The sequence below is a fragment of the Lichenostomus cassidix genome, chromosome 1 (genome assembly GCF_008360975.1).
Source record: "Lichenostomus cassidix isolate B80296 chromosome 1, HeHo_3.0, whole genome shotgun sequence".
Lineage (NCBI taxonomy): Eukaryota > Metazoa > Chordata > Aves > Passeriformes > Meliphagidae > Lichenostomus > Lichenostomus cassidix.
Window position 1 is genome coordinate 104,450,816 of NC_139479.1, and position 18,376 is coordinate 104,469,191.

At 38.3% G+C, this 18,376-nt stretch overlaps 1 protein-coding gene across 2 annotated transcripts in view; it reads right to left on the minus strand.

Annotated features, from left to right (window-relative positions):
* Nucleotides 1-18,376, minus strand: part of LOC146445479 (uncharacterized) — a 335,842-nt gene that overhangs the window by 293,106 nt on the left and 24,360 nt on the right. Inside the window, exon 1 of one of the 2 annotated variants that reach the window (XR_014855137.1) lies at nt 13,437-13,535. The exons of the other annotated variant lie outside the window; for it this stretch is intronic. The gene's annotated coding sequence lies outside the window, so the exon portion shown is untranslated. Of the gene's footprint in view, nt 1-13,436; nt 13,536-18,376 lie in introns of those variants that run through there. 2 annotated transcript variants of the gene reach the window in all.

An 18,376-nucleotide genomic window follows, 5' to 3' on the forward strand; every position in this document is an offset into this window, starting at 1 on the left:
GTTTTCTACCCCCTTCTATAATTTCTATTGCTGTTTTCTTTACAAACGATCACCTTTTCCTCTGCATTTTCATTGCAGCTAGTGCTATCAGCCTCAGCCCTTTTATCAAGCTCTTATAAATTCCCAGAATACATCATGTTATGTCAACAGGATTAATTATGATGATATTTGGTGTGTTTACTTGCTACATCTTCCCGCTTCTGAATTATGGTCTGAATTTTCAAACAACGCTCAGGCTCTGACATCCATGTTTAAACTCTGGCCCTGCTATGAGCTTCACTCCAGAAAATTACCACAGAACTGAAATTTTAGAACCTAAATAAGCAGGTAGTCTGACTTGCAGAACTGCCAGAAACCTGCAGCTCAATTATACACTACAGGAACTCTCATTAACTGGACTGCCTTAATATGATGCAGATGTCAAACCATTTGCTTTCATAAGGGGGCCTGATACAAATATTGACCTGATCTTTTTAATTTTAGTAACTCTAACAATCCCAAATGCTCTGATGATGAAACAGAGCTTTCCAGCTTGGGTTTATAACCTTCAGTGGAAAAGCAGCTATGCCTTAAGAGGTGAAAAATGTAGCATTCAAGATTAGTACTTAAATTTGGAGCAACACAAGACTAGTAGTGAGTTGATGTAAAATATCAGGTCTGTAAGAAAAGTTTCAGTGAGAAAAGTTAGTTATCATCTAATAGCTGGGTGAGCAGAAGTGCTAAAAACTTGGAAATTCATTGTCCAGGGCCTAACCAGTTTAGGTGCAAACTACTCTGGTATTATGGCACCAATAGAAACACGCAGATTAAACTTCACCAAAGAATTTCCACTATTGTATCTTTCATGGCAATATTCAGACAAACAACCCTACATAGGAATAATGATAGTATTTTTTATCCCATTTTTTGAGATTTTTCAGGAAATTTTTCTGGGCTACATACAATAAATACAGAGCCTACACTTGTAAAGATTTGATTAATAAAAGCAGGTAAAGGTGTTTTATCTTGCAGTAGATTCATAACCTGTGTATATGCAGTGTTTAGTATATTATTTGGGGAATTTTCCCCATTTTAAAATATTTTTATTCATTTGTTATTTAAATTAATGAATGTAAAAATGACTGAGCCTTTTTAAGTGTCCCTGAGGAAACACATTTAGGATTTTTTTTAATGTGTCTCTTTTAAAGGGACATAAAACATGTTTGCCTAAAGTCTTTGTCACTTAAAAGCATGTTCCGTACTGGTGAAAAACTCATCTTCATTTACCTCTTGAAGAAACTTATCTTAGCATTATGTTAACACTAATTTCCTACTCGGTTGCATCTTCTTCTTATTCAGAATTCATCCTTTCCTCAGGCTGTACTTAGTCCTCCTAAAGAGCTAAAATTGAATGATACGCTTTTGACAGTAATTTCATTAAACTGATTGTAGAAGCATGTGAACACACAATTAAGTGTCTATTTCTCCACAGTGGCTATGGTGCTATAAGCACTTCCACCTTGAAGTACTGCACCCACCATAAACCTAATTTTACTTACTGTCTTTCATTTATTTGGGAACAGCATATTCTGGGTGATGCTGCATGAGCTGTTACTGTGTGAATATTTGACCTGTTGTATGTTCACAGCCTACTGTAAGCTGTGGCTGTAACTGAGTTAGCTGAACTAAACTGCTGATTTTAAAATAGATTTTCTTCTTTTTATTGCACATGCATTAAGTAAACCTCAATAAATGTTCATTTCCAAGAGCAAACACTCTAGGGTTTATAATTTGATAAAAGTACCATAGCAAACCCATACTATATGATAGATCTACTTACACGTGTTGTTTCATCTCAAGATAAAGATACCATTTCTATCTGGGAAATGCTATGAGATTGTTGAACGTTCGAATTAGCAGGACCCAATACAAATATAATTTTCAATTGGATTTGTCTCCTTCTTCATCAAGAGGTACCACTGGTGTGCAGAGGACTGAACACGCCCATCTTCATCATGGAGGATTTTTGTTGTATTGAAATATGCACCTAGGATCCACTTGGAATTTCTTCATCTACACTGAACTCGAGAGTCTACCTCTAATGGAGAGTATTTTGGATAATATTTCAGGTAATCATGCAGACAGCAGCCAAGAAGAAAGTCTATGCTACCCAGCTGTAACTCCACTTACTTGCCAGCTGTTTTGTAACCATGGGTGAACTCTCCTCAAATACAGAAAACAAACACTGTATTTGAAAGAAAATTCAAAGTTAGGAAGTCCTCTAAGCACAAGATGTCTAAACACTAAATACAAGATGTCAAGAGCAAGATGACAGCCTCCTCAGTCCACATGTGAAATCGCTCAGGGAGGCAATGTCAGTCTGGGCTACTGGGGGCCACTGATGAAAGCAGCAAGACAATGAAGGACAGCTCCTGACAGGTACCTCTGACATGTTACACAAGGAAGTTCCACCAGCTTCCCTAAAGCACAGAAAACGTCCATCCATTAGAAAATAACACATGCATTGCACCTTACAAGCCAGCGACTACAGCAGCATTTGGTGGTCTCTGTTCAGTGTTAAACAACTTAATGCCCCCTGACCTCCCTGGATGGGGGGGCCATGAGTCCTCTGTGGTGGCTGCCCAACACATGGCAAACACATGGATACCTACGAGTGTTTAAAATGTAAAGTTAACACTTTAAAGTTAACACTTTTAAAATGTAAACACTGAATTCCATTCACAGTTTACCTTCACCTTTCTAACAAAACTAATCTCAAAGCAGTCAAGGGGGAGAAAATAAGATACAAAAGTTTACAGGTCAAGATAATGACAGTGAGGTCACTCACCAGTTTCCATCACTGGAAAACAGACTTGACTTGGGGAAAATTTAACTCATTGCCATCCCCCAGTGCACAGAGAGGATGAGGAATAGGGATTGTGGTCAGTCCATAACAGCTCTTCTCTGCCACACCTTCCTCCTCACACTCTTCCCCTGCTCCACTGAGAGTCTTTTGCTCAGGCTGCAGTCCTTCAGGATAAACTTGCTCCTGTGTGAGCAATCCACAGGCTGAAGCCCTTTCAGGAAACATTCACCTGTTCCACTGTGGGGTCTTCCCGAGACTGCAGTGTGGATACCTGATCCACAATGGTCTCTGCAGTGGCTGCAGGGAAGTAGCTGTTCCAGCATCTTCTCTCGAGGGGCTGCAGGAGATTCCTGCAGGGACACCTGGAGTAACTATTCCCACTCCTCCTGCTCTCCCCTCAGGGCTCTTAGGGCTGTTTCTCATGCCCTTCCCCTCAGTACCAGGCAGGTCCTGCCCTCCCTTACCCAGCTTGTCCCCAAGGCACCACACCATGGCCATGGGGCTCAGCCGTGTGTGCTGCTGGGCCGACTGGAACTGCTGCCCAGCTGCCCCTACCAGTCCCTGGACACCTGTGTCCATGAGGCCCTGTTCCTGCATTCTGGACTGAAGAGTGTCAGCAGTTCACATACATTTTTCCTCAACTGGCACTGTGTTTAAATGAGCACAAACTGTGTTCCATAGTTTGCTCGTGAGAAGCGCTGCTGTGAAGTAGCTACAGTGCATATGGCTTTTCATCCCAAGCACAGGTTTCTCTGCAGAGTGACTTAATTTTCCACAGACAGCTATCCTCAGCCACCCTCCAAGACAAAACACATATAAAGACCATTTTCTGTCCAGTAGTTAAATTTCATGTGCACACAGATACAAGAAACCCTTGCTGCTGTCTCACCTCCACAAAGCTGGAGACATAGAAAATAAAACTCCGACAACAATTGCTCAAAACCTTGCTGCCTCTGGCTTCTCTGGCAATTAGTATCTGAGGTGATCTAAGAGGTTACAACCTCCAGTTATGAATCTGCAACACAGGAGCCGGGACAGCCCTTTGAAAGTACAAACAGCAGAACCAGCTTTCACTGTCAGTGGCTGCTTTCCCTGGGCCCAAAGGTCGGAGCATGGACAGGCTCCACAGACTTCTGATTCCTTCAAACAAGTGTGCTGCTGAGGAAAGGAACAACAGGTAAAATAATGCCTCCTTTCAGTGGCAAAGGACAAAGAATGCTGACCAACTCAAAGCCCCATACATAGCAATGGGAATATCCAGGTGAGGGCACCTAAACACTTCCTTTGTACCAAGGAGAAAGCTTTCATATCTATTACAATAGTTCTTCACCCTTTGCATAGTTCTTAGAAATCAGAGCCAGACATCAATCAAAGAACCCTATGTGTTACTTTAATAGCTAGGATTAATAAATTATAGGTTTGCCAGTATAAATAACTGCGTATTCAGTACAAGCTGCTGTTTGAAATGCATTGATAATTTGAGGAAGGATTTGGATTGCTCCCAAGTCAAACTGTGCTCTATGCACAACAGCAACCTTCCCCACAATACTCATTGTCCAGTCTGCATCACTGCCTGCTCCTTGATTTAACACACCTAGGTGATGCTAAAATCCTTGGCAAGTCTATTCTTGACAAAAGTTCATGATGATCCTCAAATGTAACAGACATGGCACAAGAAATTCACTTTCTTTGCCATAGCTCTTTAAGTTACAGGCTCCCACATCAAACAAAAGATGTTGCACTCTACAAGAACTTTCATAATTGCACAGATATGTCACTCAGAAGGCAATGTCTGTATTGACTCTTGCCTTGTTCATTTGCTGTGCTTCAAGAGAACTATTGGCCCTCTATTTGAAACAGCAGTGGGAGAGAGAGGGCAGGAGAAGTCCTAATGAATACATGCTCAAGGAAACATTCAGGGATTTCGCTGTGGGATTCCCATTAGTATCAGTGGGGGATTGTCGCTGTTGAGCAGCTAGCAGAGTAATGAATGCATCGGTTCTCAGTGGCAAGAAGGAATGACCTCTATTGTTTTGATTTCATCACATTTATAGAGTTCTCAAAAGTCACCCAGATTGGTCAGTCAGAAGCCTTCCCCCAGGCCTGATTGGCCAGGCCTGCACTGCCCAAGTTCTGGGACACTGTTCCAAAAACATCCAAACTTTATCTTTATTTACAAAACACAAGAGAACTTCTCATGGGAAAAACTGTGCTAGCCACAGGGGATGTTTAGGGATTTAGCCATACAACACTGAAAACATTCATCTCTGTTGTTGGGAGGAGGACAGAACTGCTCTGAATTTGTCTTTACCACTATGTCTCCAGTCAGGGAGGTTAATAAAAGGTTTAAAGAGAAGCAGTGGCAGGATAGAGGTTCTGATACAATGGAAATGTTGCCTGTCCTGCTGGGCTCCCAGGTGTATTCACATCACTTCATGCCATCGCTAACACTTGGCAAGAGGTAGGCATAGAAATATGTGCAATGTGCACTTTGAGTGTCAGCCCACCCAAAAATTAAAGCAAGCAAAAACACCAACAATCATAAAACATGGTAGGCTTAAGCTTCATTTTACACCAATTATAACATTCATATCTTTCTAACTTCTTAGGAAAATATTATGAAGCACCTCATAAAAATTCAGAAAATTCAGGGAAAAATAATCATGTTATTTGTTAGTTAGTATTTTAGTTAATACTTTGACAAAGACCTTAAGTAACAGGGAATTTTATCCTAAGAATTCTACTTTTACCACTATTTAAAGCACTAGTTTGCAATTTAGTACAAAAAAAATTAAAAATTAGTAATTTCCAATACATATGTGACATTCATATCCACATCTTCTGTTACAACCCTTTCACCTAAGTACTAATACATCTGGAGTACTGCCTCTGCAAAAAAATAGGCTTTCAGACATTAAATCCATGCAGACTGTATGAGCACATAAAGAACCCTTAAGTAAAGACCAAACAAACAAGATGCACATAAGATGTACAAATGGACTGTGGAGATGAAACACATCATTCCAAGTTAGTCAGAGCATTAAACTAATGTGTGCTGTGTTGCTGTGCAATGTCTGAGCCTGTGGCTTGCTGCAGTAAGCGAACCCCTTTTTATGGGTTTCAGTACTTCAAGGAATTGACATAGAATTGATGGTGCTGCCTGCTTGCTGTCCAATATGCTGACAGTGAAGCCCACTCTGTCCCTTTTTTCCCCCCTTAGAGAAGATACCATTAAATATCCTCCCATTCTTCAGCCTAATCACCTAGGAAAGAGATTATCAGGTACCAGGGTCTAGTTCTGTTTGGCAGAACAATACCAAGAATTGTCCCAAGCTCAAAGAGGATTTAGCTTATTGCCCAAATCAACACAAGCCTTCCATACACATTCATTAAAAATATAATAATAAGCAACACAGTACATTGTTTCTTACCATAAAAGCGGCACACAGATTTTGATGTGTTCTCCCTCTTGCAATGGGGGAAAACAAAATTCTCAAGGGCTCTGATCCACTTGGCCCTCTGTTACCATATTTTCTATTTCAACTCTGCTTTTCAGAGGCTGAAGAGGTTTGATTCTGGCCCTAAAACTTGGTATGACAAAGCCTGATTTTCCAGGAATGAGAAGAGCTCACCCTGCTTGATACAACTGTTCCATAGGATAACCTGCATTAATTCAAGCAATACATCCCATGGCCTTTGACAAGCTATATCACAGTAGTGTCAGATAAGTGACACTGATACTACTGTTCCTTGCAGGCGTCCTTTTTTCTCCAGGTTTTGTGAGTATTTATATAGAGACACTTTCTAACTAAAAACAAATGCTAAACCCACTGAGTACAGGATTTATGCATCCTGTTGGTGGGGTGTTTTTAGTTGTTTGGGCTTTTTTTTTGGTTTTGTTTTTTGTTGTTGTTGTTGTTTTGTTTTGTTTCATTTGGAGGGGGTTGTTTTGGTTTGGGTTTTTTTTTTTGTTTGGGGTTTTTTTGTTATTGGGTTTATTTATTTATTTATTTTTGTTGTTTTTTTTTTTTATTTTTGGGGCGGTTTGTTTGTTTTTTGTTGTTGTTGCAGTAAACCAAAACAAATCATTTCCACAAATATATCTCATCTCACCAGCAATTTCCATGATGCACAATATTTAGTTCCAGGACTAAGATTCTATGTATTTCCAAATAAAAATATCAGGAATGATAATATTTATACACAGTAACAAGAAACACACTCGTTCATGTGCAAGAGAAAGATTAGAGTTGGACTGAAAAACTTCCAGTGGGTATTGCTGTCGAGAAAATGTACATGTTTTCCCACGTGTGTGTTATGCATGCACACTGAGACAGTAAATGATAAGATTTGCTTCAGATGCACATGAATAAAAAATAATGTTTAGACATGATTGATCCCAGATTGTTCCTATATATGATATTCCGAATGCAAGGAATTTAATCTCAGATTCTGGAACTTGAAGTAATAACTTTTTTTCCTTTTTTTTTTTTTTCCCCCAGAAAGCACTCCAGCTGTTTGGTTTTCTCCTTTCCTCCCACACAGTGCACTCAATGTACCAGAAACTCCTCATGTTTTACCGTGGAAGGTGGGTAAAAGAGAAAGGCAATGTTACATCTCCCTTTTAATACTTAGTACCAGACACCAGCATACTTCAAATCCAAGTGTTCCAGGTCAAAACCAGTCAAGAAAACTCCCTTTTGTGATGCATTTTTGCTGTGTAAAAGACAATAGAGCAACTCCATATGACAAATGTAAATAAAGCAATGGACAGCGGTCAAATCTTGCAAGACCTTGACACAAAAAAAGGGAATATGTTCCCTTAATTATTGTCAGATGACACGTATGGCATACATGTCATCTGTTGTCTTATGCACACATCTCCAAAGAAACGCTGTGCAGCCTTTTGGTGTGGAAATTTACACAGCCCAGCTTCAAAACACCTCCTGCCTCACATGGCCACAAACCATGTCCTCTCAAGTGTCACATCCCATTGCCCCGATGCTGTTTGGAAAGCTACACCCTGCTGTTTGTGAACACCCAACAAGGGATTACTTCATCTTTGTTTTCTCATGCTGAAAAGTCAAGGCTGACTTCAAAACTGAAACAGTCAGTCTCTTGTCACTGAAAATTTGATCAGGTGTTCCTCCATTGCACCAGTTCAGATTACATTTCTAACAAATACCACAAGCAGCAAAACGCTTTCAGCTATTAAATCCTTTACATAAGAGCTGAAAGTAACTCAAACCAGCTGAAGTGAAGTGCAAGGTACATGGATAGTGTCACTATTCTTGTCGCTACGTTTTTATTGTGCTGTTGATAACTGATGACACCCACTGGAACATGATTCTTTATTATTTTTCGAACTCTGAATAGTGTCGCAGTTTCAAGTGCTGCATTAACTTCTGAGAGTTTTCATTATAACACTCTAGCAAACCACGAAACATGATGAGAAGGTGTAACACTCGACTTTTCCTGACATGGACGGTCTAAGAGGGAGCTGTAATTGCTTTCACTTAAAATGGAAATGAAAGGAGAAAAACCCCAACCTAGATCTATCTTGTGCTGCAATAATAATTGCCTTTATCCACCATGCTACTCGTATCACAGTGCATCATAAATGTTCCAGTAAAGTTCTGGATGAATCATATTGTCTGCAAATGGTTGTACCTGCCAGTCATGGTATTAGAAGGTTAACAAAAACCCATATCCAACCATTGCATAAGATCACCACAAAATGAGGGATTGTTTTGTCCCAAGTAACTCTGTGCACTCGAGACAGAGGAAATGAACAATCTTTCCTTCCTTTTCCCTGTCTCCTGACACTTCCCAAGAAGAACATTTTCCTTGAAAACCTGTTGAGGTTATGCTACACATCCATAAATGCACCTAGATGAGTGAAAATAAGTGCACACATCTGGTAATCAAATCCTCTGGACAGAGCTGGAAATGAGAAAAAGGTTGTTAGATAAGAAGAGAGGCACCCAGCCAGGAGAATAAGTCTCAGCAAGAAAGGGGAGGCAACACAGCTCCCTCACTCTGTGCAGATGGAGCTCATGGGCTGCAGTGGGGCCCAGCAAGAGGATGTGAAAGAAAAAAAGAGGGAAGAGACTCTGAGTGCAAAGGAAAGTTGCATGGAATTCAGTCTTCCGGAGAATGGGGGGAAAGGATTGAAATTAAAGAAAATGTGCAACTTATTTTAAACTTGTGGACCCCACTCTTCTCATGGACTGACAACACACTGTAGCTCCAGAAAGTTCAGAAATCAACTCTGTGTTTGTCCAGGACCCGGCACACAACAGGACCTTGGCCTCTGGATACTGCAGAAATGTAAAAAGTTAGCTAAATAAATAAATAAATAAACAATAATAAATAAATAAAAAATAAATAATAAAGAATTAAATAGACACTAATGGAAGGTGGAACCAAATCCCTGAAAATAGAAAGAAATGGAGAAGGTTAAATTACAACCAGCAGAAGCTGGATTTACTTTCAGTGAAGTGCCTCAGAACTGATGTCCATACCACTGCCACCAGATCAGTTTAAAGACTGCAGCATGATTCTGAGTTCAGGCCAAATTTACCTGACAGAACTAATATCAAATACTGCTGTAAAGTATACTATAAAGAAAGCAACAACATCAGCAAACTTTCATACAAAGAGAGAGAATCAATCTAGGAGCAATAAGGCAGAAAGAATTAAAGGATAAATTATATTTTTCTCCAGGTGGAGAGTTACATATGCCGCAGAAAATTGCTTTTTTGTGAGTTTGCTATTGTTTTAAAGTAATAAAGATAAATTGAAAAAGTAAATAAAATAATATCCTAAGCTCATCTCCAAATAATAGCTGTCTCTGTGGTATCCCCATTTTCCAATTGGTTTGTCTTTTTAAGAGGCCTAGAAGGCTCTGAATACCTGAAATGCTAAAAAAAAAAACAAAAACACTGTTTAGGTCTCAGACTTGTGTTTATCAGGACTGAACACAAAACTTGGATCCATAAGCCCTCATATCTTTCCACAGTTCCCTCTCCTTTTTATCTCCACCATTCATTCTGTGTTGGAAAAGGCTCATTAGAGGTTTTTTTCATAACCCGGAAACTCAAATCCATGTTCTGAAAATGTTACAGTTTATATCCAAAGTAGTTCCTAAATGGACCAGTTAATTTCATTAAATCCTATATATTTTTGAAAAACAAAAACCACACAAACAAACCAGCCAAACAAACAAAAACCTAAGCAGCATCAACACAAAAACCAAACCAAACAACCCAAAAAACCAGGAAAGACCAACCAGAAAACCATGTACACAAAGTCTGGACCCTGGGTGATACATTTCTGTCATACTCTTCATATATTGTTCCTTCTTACTTTTTTGTGCATCACTTTAATTTTCTTACTTTCTATCTTATAACACTTTCTGAACAAGAACTATAAAAATAGTCTGTTGCAGTCCTCAAATGCTGATGTCCTTCTGTGAAGAGTTTCTCCTTTCTCTGTGTGGTTAATATTTAATATCAAGTCAGAGATTCCCAAGTAGGGCTACTGAATACATTTCAGATTAGTTATTTATTTTTATTTTTGGAACCAGCAACCATTCATGGTAGAAGATTTTAAGAACTGTACTGTAACTTTCCCTCACAAGGCTGCTGTCCAGCAGTGGATTCCTAAAAGAGCATCCCTAGTGATAATAATTTTTTCCATCTTATTATACAAAATTAAATTGACTGCTACATGCTAGAGATAGGAAATACATATGTTACTGTAAATTTATTAGAAGTCTACCTGACACTGGCTCATGCTTCACTAACACATGCCAGTCGACTACCAGAGACTGAAAACTTCTTCAGAAAGAGCAAAGACAACGCCTCTTTTTTCAATTTTGAAATGTTGACTGCACTTCTATGTCTTATTTTAAAATTGTTATAGTATAGAAAATAGACTAAACTCCCCTCCTAACTTCCCTTTCTTCTGACCCTATTGAGTTACAACTCTGCTCAGAAGTAACAAAAGATAAGGGACAGTTCTGTACAACCATTGAGAATCTGCACGTCATAAGAGCTATGAATTACTTGTTCTTCACATTTTTGTTAGGCTTGTAGTAATTAGCTGTACCTGATGAAATCTTTTCTCTTGGTGTGGCTATGAAATACTTCATATATTAATAACATCTGTATTTGTAAAAAACTCTACTGATTGTCCATCTGATTCAGGGAAAAGGTGTTTCCTATTCCTTTACTTAACAGTCGCCACAGTTGTAAGACAGATGTTGATCTGTTTCCTGAGAGCTGGTGAGTTTGTCTTCAACAAAAGAGCACACAAATCAACCTATATAAAATACAATGTTTATCCATTTTGTGCAAAAATGGATGTTATGTTCTACTTATATTATTTAGGGGAAAAAATGCCCAGCCTAGATCTGATGCTTTAGTTCTATCGCTCAAGACACTTCCACGTGTTTGGCGACAACTAAGAGTTTGAACTCTGATATTGGTGAAGATGACGTTTCGCTTGCTCAGAGAGCTCTTTGTATTTTTTTAGCCACAGGGAACACTAAAGAAGTTCTAGCTATTGTTTGACAGAATATAGGTTTGAGACAAGACATCTGCAAAAATCCCTTAACCTTCTCCTCCAACCTCAGCTGCATGAATCTCACAAGAAGTAAAATAAACAGTTGACAAGGCACTTCTTCCAATCAGCAATGCAATATTCAGAGATATTTTCAGGAGTCCTGTCAGTCCTATGAGTGTGTATCTGATCACAGCAATTTTAAGACATTTTTAGGAGCTAAATATTCATATATAAACATTCCAGACTATCACAACATTTTCTTCATTCCTATTCTCAGTGCAACCTGATGGAAGAAATATCCATACGATGTCCAGTCCAATATCTGCTGTTGGTCTTGGTGTCCTGTACCAAAATATGAGGCACTAAGAACGAGACCTGTGCCTCTTATCTTTCTTTTCACTGTTTGTTTGGTTCTTTTGAGGTATAGTAGAATAGTCAAACCTGAAAAACAAAGCTTACAAACAGTTAGCTTTAACCCACTTGTTTTGGTTGAAACAAGTTCAACAGATTTTGAATGAAATTTCAGTTAAATAATTACCCAAAATTGGATAATACTCATGTTTAATTATGTGAAACTCTTGCAATTAACCTTTTATTTTATAGGACTAATCCTGGAATATTCAAAGACATCAGCCTCTCTTAGTGGGATAACATTAAGGAAAATTACTATCATAAAGAAAATCAGGTCTGAGTGACAAAAGGCTGTCTTTAAAAAAGAAAACTACATGGAGTTTTTTTGCATAACAAATTCTAGAAGTTGTATTTTCCTTCATTTGAATTCCTGATCACAGTGTTCCAAAGAAAAACATACATAGACAGAATTATAAATTAAATACATTCACTACTCAGTTTAAGTCATCCATCAGAGGCCCCTGGATATTGGGTATTCCTAGTTTGAAATTAAATTATCTGCAAGAAGTGGAACTTTACAAAAAAAGCCCAAAAAAACCCAAAGAAACAACAACAACAACAAAAAAAACCCGCTATGGGATGTGCCAATACATAGATGGTATGAAATTTGTTTCACTGAAAATGACCCAAAAAGCTTTCTCTCTTTCTCTCCCTCCTCCACATTTTTCACTGGAGCAGGACAGAGTGCTTTTAGCACTGAAAAAATGACATTCAAATACAAAAAGGGGGATAACTTTTGTCCCAGTTTTACACCTGTGACACAGGCCAGGGACGGAAAGCAAATATAATTATTTGTGGAGTTTTTGGCCTTCTCCAAGAATTGTAGAGCAGGGAAGGAGTCTATTTAAGCAGACAACTTTGATTTCTATCCAAGAGCAAAGCCAAGGAACACTAATGCATCTGATTAGAAATATAGCACAGCCAAATGGTAACTTGAATGAAACAATGTCAGATTTTGTGGCCTGTACCTGTCACAGATCCCATCTTTGCCCTGAATAATAACTAGAACAGGCAGCTGCACACTGGAAATTAAGGGCTGCATTTATAAACGAGCAAAGCACTTTCCCATACACCACATTTTAAGAACATGCTTAAACTCTCTTTACTTCAATAAAACTTCAAAATGAGCACAAAGGCTTCCTGATTTGTGAAAGGAGTAAACAGTGCTCAGGTTTGCTATAGTCAAAACTTAGGTCAGGAAACCTATGTCACTAATTGCTACAGATTTTTCTAGTAACAAAGCCTTAAATACCTCTTATATTTCCCTAAAACAAATACAAATGAGCACCAGCAAGCTAGCTCAATTTGAAAGAACTAAAAAATGAAAAGCAAGTAGATTACCACTTAAATGTCCCAGTTCAGCACCCAGAATAGCAGGAAGACTTTTTGTGGGTAGTTCTTTTTCCTGTTTTTGGTTGGGGTTTTTTGTTTCTTTTTATTTTGGGAGTCTTTAACATTGTGAGGAAAAGATACCCTGACTCAAACCAACATGAATTCTTCTCTCCTGCAGCCTTGTGACTCAAATGAAAGTAGATTATTTTTTAATTTCTATATTGTTGTCTGTTCCATAAATTACCAATGAACAACCTTAGAGTTGAAGTTATTGACACACCTGGAATAAGCTTGGGTAAAGGCAGGTGGAGGCACTTGGACTGAGAACATAGGCACATATCTCTTCAGTTGAAAGGCAGCATTTAAATCTGGGACAGAGGTTCCTGCTCAGAATAGAACATAAAAAAGCAAGAAATACAAAATACTCCCTTTTTGTTTGAACAATAGCACTTCAGTAGTTCATCTTCTCAAGTTAATACTACACAGACAAGAAAATCATCTGTGATAAAAGTCTTTTCTTGGCTAAAGTCAATAGGAACCACCATTTTTATGTGGCCATTTTTTCAGCACCAGCATCAGCTGAAGAAAGGGATGGTGCTATTACCAAGCATTGGCCAGCCCAAAAGGGAGACATTAAAGAAACATTACAAAATGGATTTATTTAAAGAAAAGGTAATGATTTTTTATTGACCCTGTTTGGTGTTACTCACAAGGAACCTGAACGATCTACCCTCCTATCTTTTACATCAGTGCAAAAATGTAGACATAGTAAAATATTTATGAACCTATTTATAGTCCCTACTAACCCAGTTCAGACTGAGGACAGCGAGGAATACATCTGGCCACTCCTCCAGCCAAAATTAGATCTACAGCTGGCAATTCTAAAAGACCATGTCTTTATATCAGTTAGTCGGCTGAGCTATAAAATCTATCAGGTGGCAAACCCAGATTCCAGAAGATGATAGCTAAGCCAGACTATAAGTTTCCTATTCTTAGATCATTTTGATTATTTGGCTTTCAAATGTGCTGAGAATGTATTCTTGTACAAATTATAGTTTATAATTTATAAGTTATAATTATAATAATAAATGCTTAACTCTTATCAGGTTAAGCATTTTTGATTGACTGGTTTAAGACAAATATTGTAACCTTGAAGATGCCAGGACAGCTGCAAGTGTTTTCAGAATATAATTAGAATATAATTTCACATTCTGATTTACCATCAATGTCTCAGAAGATAGTTTAAACATTAACTCAATAACAGGAAGCTATCCTGACTGACAGTCATCCACTGGTGTCCACTAAGCAAGAACGCTCGAGAATGCTGACTCCTTCCCCAGCTCCCTCCCTGGTCCTCTGTCCCACTGGGATGAGACAGAGCAGAGTAGGTTTCCAGGCCACAGTAACTTTGTGCAAGGGTTTCTCCCTAGCTCCTCCAGGCTTTATATCTCACACCAGGCTCTGGCCCTGATCTAAGCTTTGGAGAATCTCTCTACAGAAGACTACATTTGGTGTAGTCAGAAAAATCTCCAAAAACCATCTTCTATGTCTACAACATACCTAATTTCTAGAGCTAACAATTGCTCCTCTTAGTGTATAAATACAACAATAATAGGCAGGGCTGACAACTTCCAGCCACCAGATGCCACTTTTAAGGACCCAGGAGAGATGAGGTATGAAGTTTTTGCAGCCCATGAAACCTCAGGAATTTGTCACACTGGGAAGCCCAACTGGAGAACAGGCCTCTCCTGCACTGGCTTGTTATGGCACATCTCTTAGGAACATTTCTCTGCTTGCTCCCTCTCCAGAAGTTTCCTCCAGCTCAGCACACTCAGGCACTGCCAGCACAAAGGTTTTGAGGTTTGCACCTCACCTGCTCAGGTGCACCTCTTTTAGGAAAAATAAAATAGAATATACATGCATTCTGAGCCATTAGAACAGTTATGCCATTCACCACCATTTGAAGAGCAGTTCCCAAAGGAAGGGTTCACTGCCAAACCTGAGGGTTGCACCATGCAAGGTGTTGGCAAAAATCTGGTAAGCGTTCAATATTTTCATTAACAACTTGGATAGAAAATAAGTTATGACATTTATGGCTATCACTGAGCTGGGAGGGGTCACAGGTAACCTCAAGGGCAGGATTAGATTTCACACTAATTTCAGAAATCGGATCAGAGCTATAATATCAAGAGGATACAATTCAATGAAGGCAAAAATCAAATGCTTCGTTTCCAAAAAATGAAAACATAATATGAAATGTTTGCTACCTGGCTAAGCAGCACTTGAAACAGAGTTGATGTTATAGCAACTCAAACTGAACAGAAGCCAAAAACTTAATGCTGGTGCAAAACTAGTAAATGTCAACTGAAAAATTATTTTTCAAGCGTCATGGGAAAGACATGGGAAGTTTTCTGCTCTCCTGGCAACAAGGAGGCTCAGCTGAAACACTATTGGGTTGGGCCATTTCTCTGTGAGAAAGGCAGGCAGGCTGCAGAGAACCCCGAGGGAAGCCTTCAGACTGACAAGATATTTCACAAGCAGGATCTGGAAAGATGGGTTAAGGGAACTGGATATGTTCAGTATAACGGATATAAGATAAAGAGGACAAATGGTTTTAAAACAGAGTTTTTAAGAACAATATTTAGAATTTGTTAAAAATCAGGCAACAAATAATTTCTCTCCATAAGTACCAACAGATAGGGTAAGAACTTATTCAATTATTTTTCAATAAGAAGGATTTCAATTAAGTATTACAGGAGAAGTGTCTCATTCTAAATTCACAGGCGGAGCTGCTGTGTCACTGCTTTTGCTAGAAGGGGAAATTGTCAGAAGGAAAAGTAACAAATACCAGTGCCAGTGTTCCAAGCTTGTGGAGTCAAACTCATAAAGACTGATAACACTGGAATCTCTCTGCAGATTTTCAAATAAAGAAAATTTTCATGAACCTATGTTTTCCTGGGAAAAATGTTTCAGGAGAATTTCAACAAGGAATTTGCTAGAATGGAGTTGGCTTACTTGCAAAAACTCTGACGTGAAAAAGAAATTATTTTTTCCTGACATAGAATTGGTAACTTGTTGAGAACAAAATACTGTGCTTGTTGCTGTGAGGAGAGTGGGGGAAGGTCAACATCAAAGAACAGCAAAGAAAAATACTGCATCAAAAATCTTGATCTTCAGATATCCCTTTAGCACAGTATTTATAAAACAAAAACAGCTAACAAAACACAATTATACAATAGACTGGGGAGAAAAAGCTGTTATTCTGCCAAATGACACATGAGATCCTTTTGGTAACAGGATAAATCGGTGACACATATAGTTTAACAGTTCAAGAACAACTGCATATTTCTTTTTAAAGGTACAGCACAGTGAAATTATATTACATAATAAAGTTGCTATTTTCTACTTTTAAAAGGGAGTCTTAATTGTTGCCAGATTGCATGTCCATACCTGTACACTTGCCACTACCCATCTTTCCTCCTGAAAAAAAAATAAGAAAAAAAGAAAAAAGACAAATAAATGAAAATTAGGAAGAAAACAGATTTTGGAAGTGCTCATCACCAAACTCACATTTAATAAACCACAAATAAATAAATGCAGGACAAAAACGTTTTACCAAACAGAAATAAATGCTTTTTCTCCCTGAGTAGTTGATTCATTGTTTGATTCAAGCTTGGGGGGGTGGGGAGGTGTTGTGTGGGGTTTTTTAAGAATACTTTAAGAAAACAGATTGAAAAGTGGTTCTTGGCATGTGGCTGTGATTCTAGATGCAGAAAAATGATAAGGGGCAAATAAACATGCTAGAAGAGGGAAAGGATATGTATATCCTTCAATTGCACCTCTGCTCACCTGGGACAAGGACTCTGCTGCTGCTGGCACTTGTCATCACTAGCACTGCTATTGATGGTGTCCAAGGAAACTAAATTCTGTACTCTCTTTAGGACATCCCATTCTCCCCTTAGATATATCATTATTTCCTGGAAATTAATAGTAATTTCCAGAGTGGAAAAAAATCACATTGAGTAGGATTTTTTTGTCTTGAAATTCCATTTCAAATAGGGCATTTCACACTCCCCTTGCACCCATTACACACCTAGAAAAATCAAGTGGCAAAATTTTTGACTTAGAAAAACTCAATGAAAAACAGAGTTCTTAACTAAAACAAGGATCTCGAGCATGATGATGGCACAGATCAAAGGACGTCACATGTTCTGGTAAAATTTCCTTCTCTAGCCTACAGTGGCCACAACAGGGTCACTACCTGAAAATGTACATAATTTTTAAATGAGCTGAAACAGCTTTCAATCCATGAAAACATGATTCACAGACCTTTCCTCTAGAAGGACTAGTGACATGAAAATACAGAATAAACATCTGAAAGGGAGTTTTGCCTCTATTGGATTGGGGAGGGGGGATCTGAAAGGGGGGGGGGGTTGGTTTGTAGTTTGTTCTTTTTAACTCCTGGTTCTACAGTGTAAAGAATTATACCAGAACCAACAATTACAATGTCTTCCAAGATATTCCTCTCTATCCTATATTAATATAGATTTCAAAGACTACTTTAATGATGCCATACATCTGGCAAGTTTCAATGCCACTATGGGCACCAGGAGGAAGCTCCCTAAAAACAGTATTTAAAAGGCAAATATTTAACTTGATAAGAGGGCTTGATATGGAGATTTCTAATGCTTGCAGATTTTTAATGCCCAAAATCTAGGCTTAAATGAAAATAAAACGTTGGTCTCACTCTGATTTCCCAATTACATGGACAAATAATTCCAAACTTTCCTAAGCACAAAGCATTTAGAAAGGGAGTTGTTGCTACAACAAGGAGAAACATTTTATTTTATGCAGTATTTTTTGAGACTTTTGTCTTCAAAAATGCCTGTAAGTGAATTTTGTTTAGGGTTTTTACCAAAAATTTGTGATCAAACACAGATATGCTAAACTAAAACAAAACAAACCACCACCCAAAGAATAGCTTGTAAAATATCTTCAGGAACCTAAGTTAAATAAAACAACTCAATTTGGATAATCCACATAAAATACTAACAAAAAAAATTCCATTTGCTGGTTTAAAAAATGGCATCACTATGATTTTGTTAATCTCATAGTGTCTTTGTAAGCTGTTCACGTAAAACCTCCAGTTAAAAGGCAGCCAGTGATGGATGAAACAGGTCTAATTATATATCTCTTTGTAGGTTTGTCAAATGCATAAAT